General features: G+C 44.4%; 1 protein-coding gene across 6 annotated transcripts in view; it reads left to right on the top strand.

The window, feature by feature from the left end:
• ZNF25 (zinc finger protein 25) overlaps positions 1-7,669 on the top strand; it is a 37,484-nt gene that overhangs the window by 4,268 nt on the left and 25,547 nt on the right. For 2 of the 6 annotated variants that reach the window (XM_077751867.1, XM_077751866.1), the window contains exons 1-3: positions 4,339-4,419; positions 6,498-6,564; positions 7,311-7,408. The exons of 1 other annotated variant lie outside the window; for it this stretch is intronic. The gene's annotated coding sequence lies outside the window, so the exon portion shown is untranslated. Of the gene's footprint in view, positions 1-4,336; positions 4,420-6,497; positions 6,565-6,970; positions 7,109-7,310; positions 7,409-7,669 lie in introns of those variants that run through there. 3 more of the 6 variants (XM_077751869.1, XM_077751868.1, XM_077751872.1) reach the window with 3 other exon arrangements.

Here is a 7,669-nt window from a genome sequence, read left to right on the forward strand (position 1 = left end):
AAGCGGTACTGAAGCTTTAAGAAGCGACAGGGGTTCATTGTAGAGCCCATCCAAAGGGAAAGTCAGAGGTAACAAAGGCAAACAATTTGGCTAATGCAGCCACAAAAAGGGCTGTCAAGTCGGGAGATTTTGCAGCGGCCCTAATTCTCTCTCTACCATGAAGATTTCTCCATCTACCCCCAGGAGATAGAGGAGGCTTAAAACTGGGCTACCAATGATCTCTGTTCATCAGAGGATGAATGATAAATAACAATGGAAGAATCTGGGTACTTACGCTGACTGCCTGGAGCCTCCCTAACTATGCGCACAACTCAACCATTAAAGTAAAGGAGCTTTATACCTGTGGTTAATAAAGATCATGAGCATCTCGAAGGTGAAAGAAATTGAGAGAATAACAAACCAATGTGCCTATTATTGCTGGACAAAATGTACAAACCAGACTCTTGGTACTCCCTCTGATTGGAGCAACTCAAATCTGGGGGACAATGCCAGGGGAGGAGTGGCAAGCAGATTTCACTGTAATGCCAATGGCCCCTAGAAGGTTTAAGTGCCTTTTGGAATTTGTAAATACATTTACTAGACGGATGAGGAAAGAAAAAGCTGATGAAGTAACAAAGGCCTTAATAAGAGATAATTCCTGGGGCGTCTGGGTGGCTCAGTCAGTTAAGCGCCTGACTTCGGCTCAGGTCATGATCTCACGGATTATGGGCTCGAGCCCTGCATTGGGTTCTGTGCTGACAGCCAGCTCAGAGCCTGGAGCCTGCTTCAGTTTCTGTATCTCTCTCTCTCTCTCTCTCTCTGACCCTCCCCTGCTCACGCTGTATGTATCTCTCTCTCTCAGAAATAAAAACATTAAAAATTTTTTTTTTAAATAAATAAGAGAATTCCTCAATTTGGATTGCCAAAGTCAATCCAAAGTAATAATGGGTCAACATTTACATCAACAATTATTTCTGAGGTAGCCAAGGCCTTAAGTATCAAGTGGAGGTGGCATTCTGCTTGGAGACTTCAGTCTTCTGGGAAGACAGAATGTGCTGACAGAACCCTGAAAAAGACCCTGGCAAAGTTATGCCAGGAAACACAGGAAAATTGGTTAAAGACTCTACATAGTCTCACCAGAATGAGAGCTGCCCCAAAGGGCAAACTAAAGCTCAGTCCACTTGAATGACTTATGAGAGGCCCTTCCCAAAAGATTCTGATTTTTTTTTTTTTTTTTAAACCTCCAGACCCAGGCTATACTTAATCCCTGACAGGTGATGGACACGTTCAACAAGTATGGGAATTCTGGCCTCCCTCTACTCAGTGAAATCAAACTTTACCCTGGGGACTGGGTGTACCTCAAATTTAGAAAAGTGGGTCACCGGGGCGCCTGGGTGGCTTAGTCGGTTAAGCGTCCGACTTTCGCTTAGGTCATGATCTCGTGGTTCGTGGGTTCGGGCCCCGCGTCGGGCTCTGTGCTGACTGCNACTTATACCATATATGGACAGGGCCCACCTAGTACTATGAACCACACACTCCTCAAAATTAGAGGGAGTAGTGCCTAGATCATGATGGCAGAGATGGCAACTGCACCAGAAACCCAGAAGGAGATGCTACCAGTGCCAGATGACAACAGGTACTCCAGTGAACCACTCACAGACCTGAAACTTCTTTTCCAGAGACACAAGATAAGTGGAACCTCAAAAATAAGGGTTCTCTGGGCATCTGGGTGGCTGAGTCAGTTAAGCGACCAACTTCGGCTCAGATCATGATCTCACAGTTCATGAGTTCGAGCCACACTTTGGGTGAGCTCGAGCCCTGCTTCAGGCTCTGTGTTGACAGTACAGAGCCTGCATGGTATATTCTCTCTCTCTCTCTCTCTCTCTGTCTCTCTCTCAAAAATAAATAAACTTAAAAAAGAAAAGAAAAAGGCTTCCCGTACTCTAAATAATTTTTTTTTCTTCACCCTTATTGTTTGCTGTCAGGTCCCATAAAGGATTATCATTATGTCTGTAATTATTAATGATCTAGTCCAACCTACTTTGTTTTGATTTTATAATGAACACCTTTTCAACATTAGTTCTCGTCACCAATATGCTACAGATGTCAAAAGCCATAAACACAGAGAAGCATCCCTGGGAGCTAAATTCTCTAGTAAATATAAGAAGGTTCATAGCAAACAGAAACAAACTAAAGAACTGTATGGCCTGTGTTCCATCCAATAAAAAATGACCATAACATTAACTTCATTGTGAGCTTCCCTAAATCCTTTGAAACTCCCCTTCCATACCTATACAACTAAGCCATTCCCACAGGGACCTTCCGTGTGTCCACCTTACTCCTGTCATTAATGATGCAGAGAGGAAAACAAGATACTTAAATCCCACCTCAGACCAAAAGCCGTGCTACAAGTACACTCCTGAGATAGGGAATGACAACCCAGACCCAACTCCTATAGTTCCTCTTACCTTTGATGTTACTGATATTGCTCTCCAAACAAAACTCGTAAGTGTCCAGAAAAGAAATACCACAGTACTGCTGGGACATGGAAAAATCAATGTAGAGCATGAACAGCACTGGACAGACTTGGGGATTTGGAAACTGCTTTATCTGCCACCCAAGGCATTGAGAATGATGGCCTGGGATCAAGTAAATCACAAAGTAATACAGGGAATGGACCCTAGTCTCCTGAAGTCCCAAACTGCTTAACTGGCTTAACTCAGTAGGGGCCTGCACAGAGACTATACACACCCAGGACACCCAGAGTATGTTAGTCATCCCTTCTTGTGGCCACTAATAATCCTACTGCTCTTACTGCTGTTTGGACCTTGTACAGTTAACTGGTACAATTCATACACAAATGCATGAAAGCCAAAAATTACAGACGGTTGTAACACAAAAGCTTTAAGTTAAACCTGGTGAACCACAGATGTATCTAAAACTAGCAAAGGGAAAGTTCTGCTCCACTAACAATCCTGATGACTAAGCCCATGTCCGGCACGAAGCAACTAGAAGACGGACCTTTGCCCTACGTCCCTCAAGAATGAGGAGCAGAGAAAAAAGAAAGAAAAAAAAAAAAAAGAACCAGAGGAGGGATTTGTCTCGTGCTAGACCCTAAGACTTGACCTTTACTGTTCACCAGCTTGTACTCCCCAATCTCGGTCCCACATTTTCCTTAAGCTCTTTCTAGCTTCTCTTAACAGAGGCAAATGGAAATCGTAATCACCCGTCAAAGGATAGCGACTGCCTCAATACCAACTGCCCCAACACCGCCCAGACCACTTTGAGCTTAACTCCTGACTCCCACCTGTGCAGGTGGTACCACGGAGTGACCTCTAGGTGTGGCAACCATCATATTCTAATACTAACATCTCTTTTCAAACAGGGGCACCATTTACATAACACAGAATGTGTGTGGGCTCAAGCACGTTGCCTTAAGGCAACTAACAGCACGACCTTAAGCCAACTCTACATACAATGACGAGGATCAGCTTGCTAAATATTCATCCTAACTCTAAATAAAAAGGAACCTTCCAACCTTGCTCAGGGAGTCAGGGCTTTGGAAGTTATTCCTCTCGACCTCCTTATCTGTTGCAAATGTTCCTTTGTACAACTCGACCTGGTGTCGTTCGTATCTGTCACTCACTCGCCAAGGAGCGAACTCAGGTTAGTTCGGTTACAGTGGCACCTTATGCAACAGGAAAGAATTGCTCTGCTATGCCCTGCAGTTCCAGGACCTACCCCTTTCTGGGACTGTCTACATTCTGAAATTCTGGGGAGGGATCAAATGTCCCAAGGGTTCTCTCCAGGATGAGATTTTATTTCTGGACTTCTAGATCTTTAACCTTACGAGAACCCTAATTTGGAAATTAGGATATAAGATTAGCAGACAAATTCGTGTTTGGAACCTTCACCCAGGACCTCAAATCTGCACCTTTTGGAACTTCTGGTTGCCTAGATACAGAGGCCATTGAAGACAAAGAGCAAAGTGACGACGTTCACCGTACTTGTTACAGAGCAGGAAGCCACGCCAAACTCCAGTCACGGGGCTCTCCACGCAGGCAGAGCCCACCCTCACGCATGCGCAAGCACCACCGCCCCCCCAACACGTCCCGCGGGCGCACTGACAGGAACAGGGTCTCAGCGCTGGGGGAGACCACTCGAACCCAAGCCAATGGTCCGGACATAGACGCCTCCGCCCACTATCTGAAGTCCCGCTGCGGGGTCCCGGGCATCCTCCCCACCGCCGATCTGCGCTTCTTCCCACGGGGCCCACGCTCTAACCTCTGCCGTTAGGAAGGTGGGCAACCAGGACCTTGAGAGTTACTGGGAAATCCGGAAACTGGATATCCGGCTTCACTAAATCGGAGGGGCAACCAGGAAGATGGCGGAGCTGCGCGTGCGCAGCACTCTACGCAGCCCGGGCGCAAGTACTGCTGGGTAAGCAAATAAGACTCCAGACTGCGTCTACCATAATCCTTGGCGTGCACTTCTGTAAATAGCGATGTGAAAAAAACCCTATCTTTCAAAGGGTATTGGGGATTGTTGCTCTCTGACAGGTCTGTAGTTCTGGCGTTTGCAGAGGGCCTACCTGTGATAACTACTAAACGTAATTTGTGGTCTTTACTGCATCCTGCTTATGGAAAAAAATTTTTTTAAAGATATTTGCGGACAATTATGGGAGTTTTAGCATAGATGCTCTAGTAAAGAATGTACTTCGTTTTAGAAATACCGAAGTATTAAGGAGTGAAATACACCTAACTTGTTTTTAAATGTTTCAGCAAACATAAGATACAGCAAATACGGGAAAATGTTAAATTTGTCCAATATAGACAATGGTATGTGGGTGTTCACTTTATTCTGTGACTTAAAATAGAAGCTTCAATAAAAGTATGAAAAAGTAAAAAGAACTAGGAGTATCATTTAGACACAAAACTAATAGGAAAGCATATGTCAGTTGTCAGTTCTTGTGAATAGAGAACTTAATTAAAATGTTAAAAAATAGTATCCAGCAATACAGTTAAAAAAAAACATCTCTACTAAGCAGAGTTTATCTCAAAATTTAAAAAGGAGAAAATAACTTCTAAATTAACGAAGCAACAATTTTGTTTAAATAAGCCAGAAAATATATGCATAGTTTGAGGAAAAAAAGATTATAAATAAGCAATATTTCACTTGAGTAATTCCACTTATTGGGTTATATGCTAATATAATTCAAAGATTTATATAAAGAATATCCTTCACAGTTTAGTTGAGTCAATACAAAAATTCAGTAGATTTTATGGTAAATATGCTAATCCATGAAGTACAACAGCAAGCAGCAGCCTTTAAGTGTGATAAAGTAGGGGGACCTAGGTGGCTCAGTGGATTAAGCATCTGACACTTGATTTTGTTTCAGGCCATGATCTTAAGGTTTCGTGGGTTCCAGCCCCATGTCGGGCTCTGTGTGTGGAACCTTGAGGACCTTGATTAAGATGCTGTGTCTCGCCGTCTCACACTCTCTGCCCCTCCCTTGCTCATGCTCTGTCTCTCTCTAAATAAATAAATAACAAACTTAAAAAAATAAATGTGATAAAGTAGAACTATACTAAATCATACAAGGGATATTCAAAATAAATTCTGAAATTAAAAATAAAACACGCTAACAACAAACACACCAGTAACATAGAGCAATCTATGAAAGGTCTGTATGTATTCATGGAGATATGACAGTGTCTGTCACAAGATAAGTACTCAGATAGACGTTATTCCAGTCGGGCTATGTAAATGTATTTATTTTGTCAGTGAGTCTGGGTGTATGTATTTTTGTTAAAGAGGTTATTTCGGTTTGAGTTGTGTGTTCATGTGTGTCCATCACTTGTGGGAGTGACCACCACAGACTCTCTTGAGAATAAGGCAGGTACTGGACAAATATAACAGTAAATAAAAATGATACATCTATCATGTAAAAATACTTGTATATCTGTGGGTGAATTATCCTTCAGTAAATAGTAACTACATCCATTGTTCTGCAGGCCAAAATCCGAAATCACTCGTTTAGGCAAAATTCTAAGATGACCTTTTATTTTTAATTATTTCTCCAACATCTCCCATCCAGAAAACTAGGGTGTATGAAAAAGGACTTGGGCTGCCTCCATTATGACCTCACATTTTCTAGTCCTGTCCTTCTTTCCAAACTTGTTTCTTGGCTCAAGTGGAGGACCCTGAGGACCAAGCATTCACCCACCCCCCTCCCAACCTGATAGTACCCTTTTGAGGAATAAGGACTGCCCTGAACCTGCAAGACCCCACCCATCTTTGACTTCTAGACAGGGATCATTCCACTTTCACTGCCTACCTGCAGTACCTACCATCTTTTGCCCCACATTTTTCTTAAATGAGCCTGGAAGGACTTTTAGCACTTTGGGGACTGTCTTTGAAATGCTAGTCCACTGTCTTCCCAGTGTTAGCCTCACTGAAAGAAATTCTTTTCTTGTTTCACCACCGCTGGTCTCTCTGCCTTTGGATTTCCGCCGCAGTTAGTGACTGAACCTGGTTTGGGACTCCCACATCCAGTCGCTCCACCCCTGCAAGCCAGCTAAGTGTGTATGTATACATAATATGCACATACTCAAATATGTATATGTATTTTCTCTACATGGATTTTAGTCTTTAAAATTAATCTTACAAAAAAATTAATATTTTTGTCATTACACTGAATGGAAACCCATTTCTCTTGATGGCACAGCACTAAGTTAATGTCATAATGTGGCTGACCAGGAAATCACTGCATATTCAGTGCATATTCCCTAGTGAAATAAGTTATGTTATACCATTGCATAGAATGAGTAAAAATCTCACACTGTGCTCTCACATTAAACTTTTCTTTCTTTTGGGCAGTGGTATGTGTGGCACTAGTTTTGTTTTAACCTATGTATATTTTCTCCTTGTTACAAATTTCATGTATCATTTGCATAATTTTGAAAACTAGCATTCCTAAGATAAAGTCAGATGTTAGTGGACATTATTCTTCGAATGTCCTGTTGTACTTGGTTCCAAGTACTTGAGCAATATTCGTCCCATCGCTTCCCGGTAGTCACTGTTTTCAAGCCTCCAGACTGCGGGCTGCCACTTCTCACCGGCTGTCATTGTGAGTAATCACTGGGGAAGCCTTCCGAAAATCCCAGCAGCACTCCAGAGTCTGGAGGAGGCCTAATTATCTTATGTCATCCAAAACGGAGTTGCTATCGAGGCTCCTGGGAAGCGTAGTTCCAGAGTGAGGCTCGGGGGGCTTTTGGACATGCGCAATTCCACCGCCTTTTGATAGTCGCCATCTTTTGTTCCTGTCCCAGGGCGGGATAGGACTCCGGAGGCTGCAGGTGTCCGCGGTGCGGCAGAGGGCGGGGCCTGGAACCGGCGCGGGCCGGGAGCGGAGGCTGAGCCCCTGCAGGTGTGTCAGAGGCCTCACAGCGGGTGCGAGGCCGGGGGCGGGGGGAAGCCGGGTCTCCGCGGCTGCGCCGACTAGGAGAACCTGGAAGCCACCTCCCCTCTCTGAGCGCCCGGCTGGCCTCCGAGGAAAACTGGGGAGGGGGCCAGGCAGAGGGCTTGGCGGGGTAGCCAGCTGTCCACCTGATGCTCCTCCCCAGAAGTCTGGCTCTCGACCTGCGGAGCCTGGCGGCCCGAGTTGGCCTGGGGCGCGGGAGTAGCGGGC

This window comes from Crocuta crocuta, unplaced genomic scaffold (assembly GCF_008692635.1).
Source record: "Crocuta crocuta isolate KB4526 unplaced genomic scaffold, BGI_CrCroc_1.0 scaffold694, whole genome shotgun sequence".
Classification (NCBI taxonomy): Eukaryota; Metazoa; Chordata; class Mammalia; order Carnivora; family Hyaenidae; genus Crocuta; species Crocuta crocuta.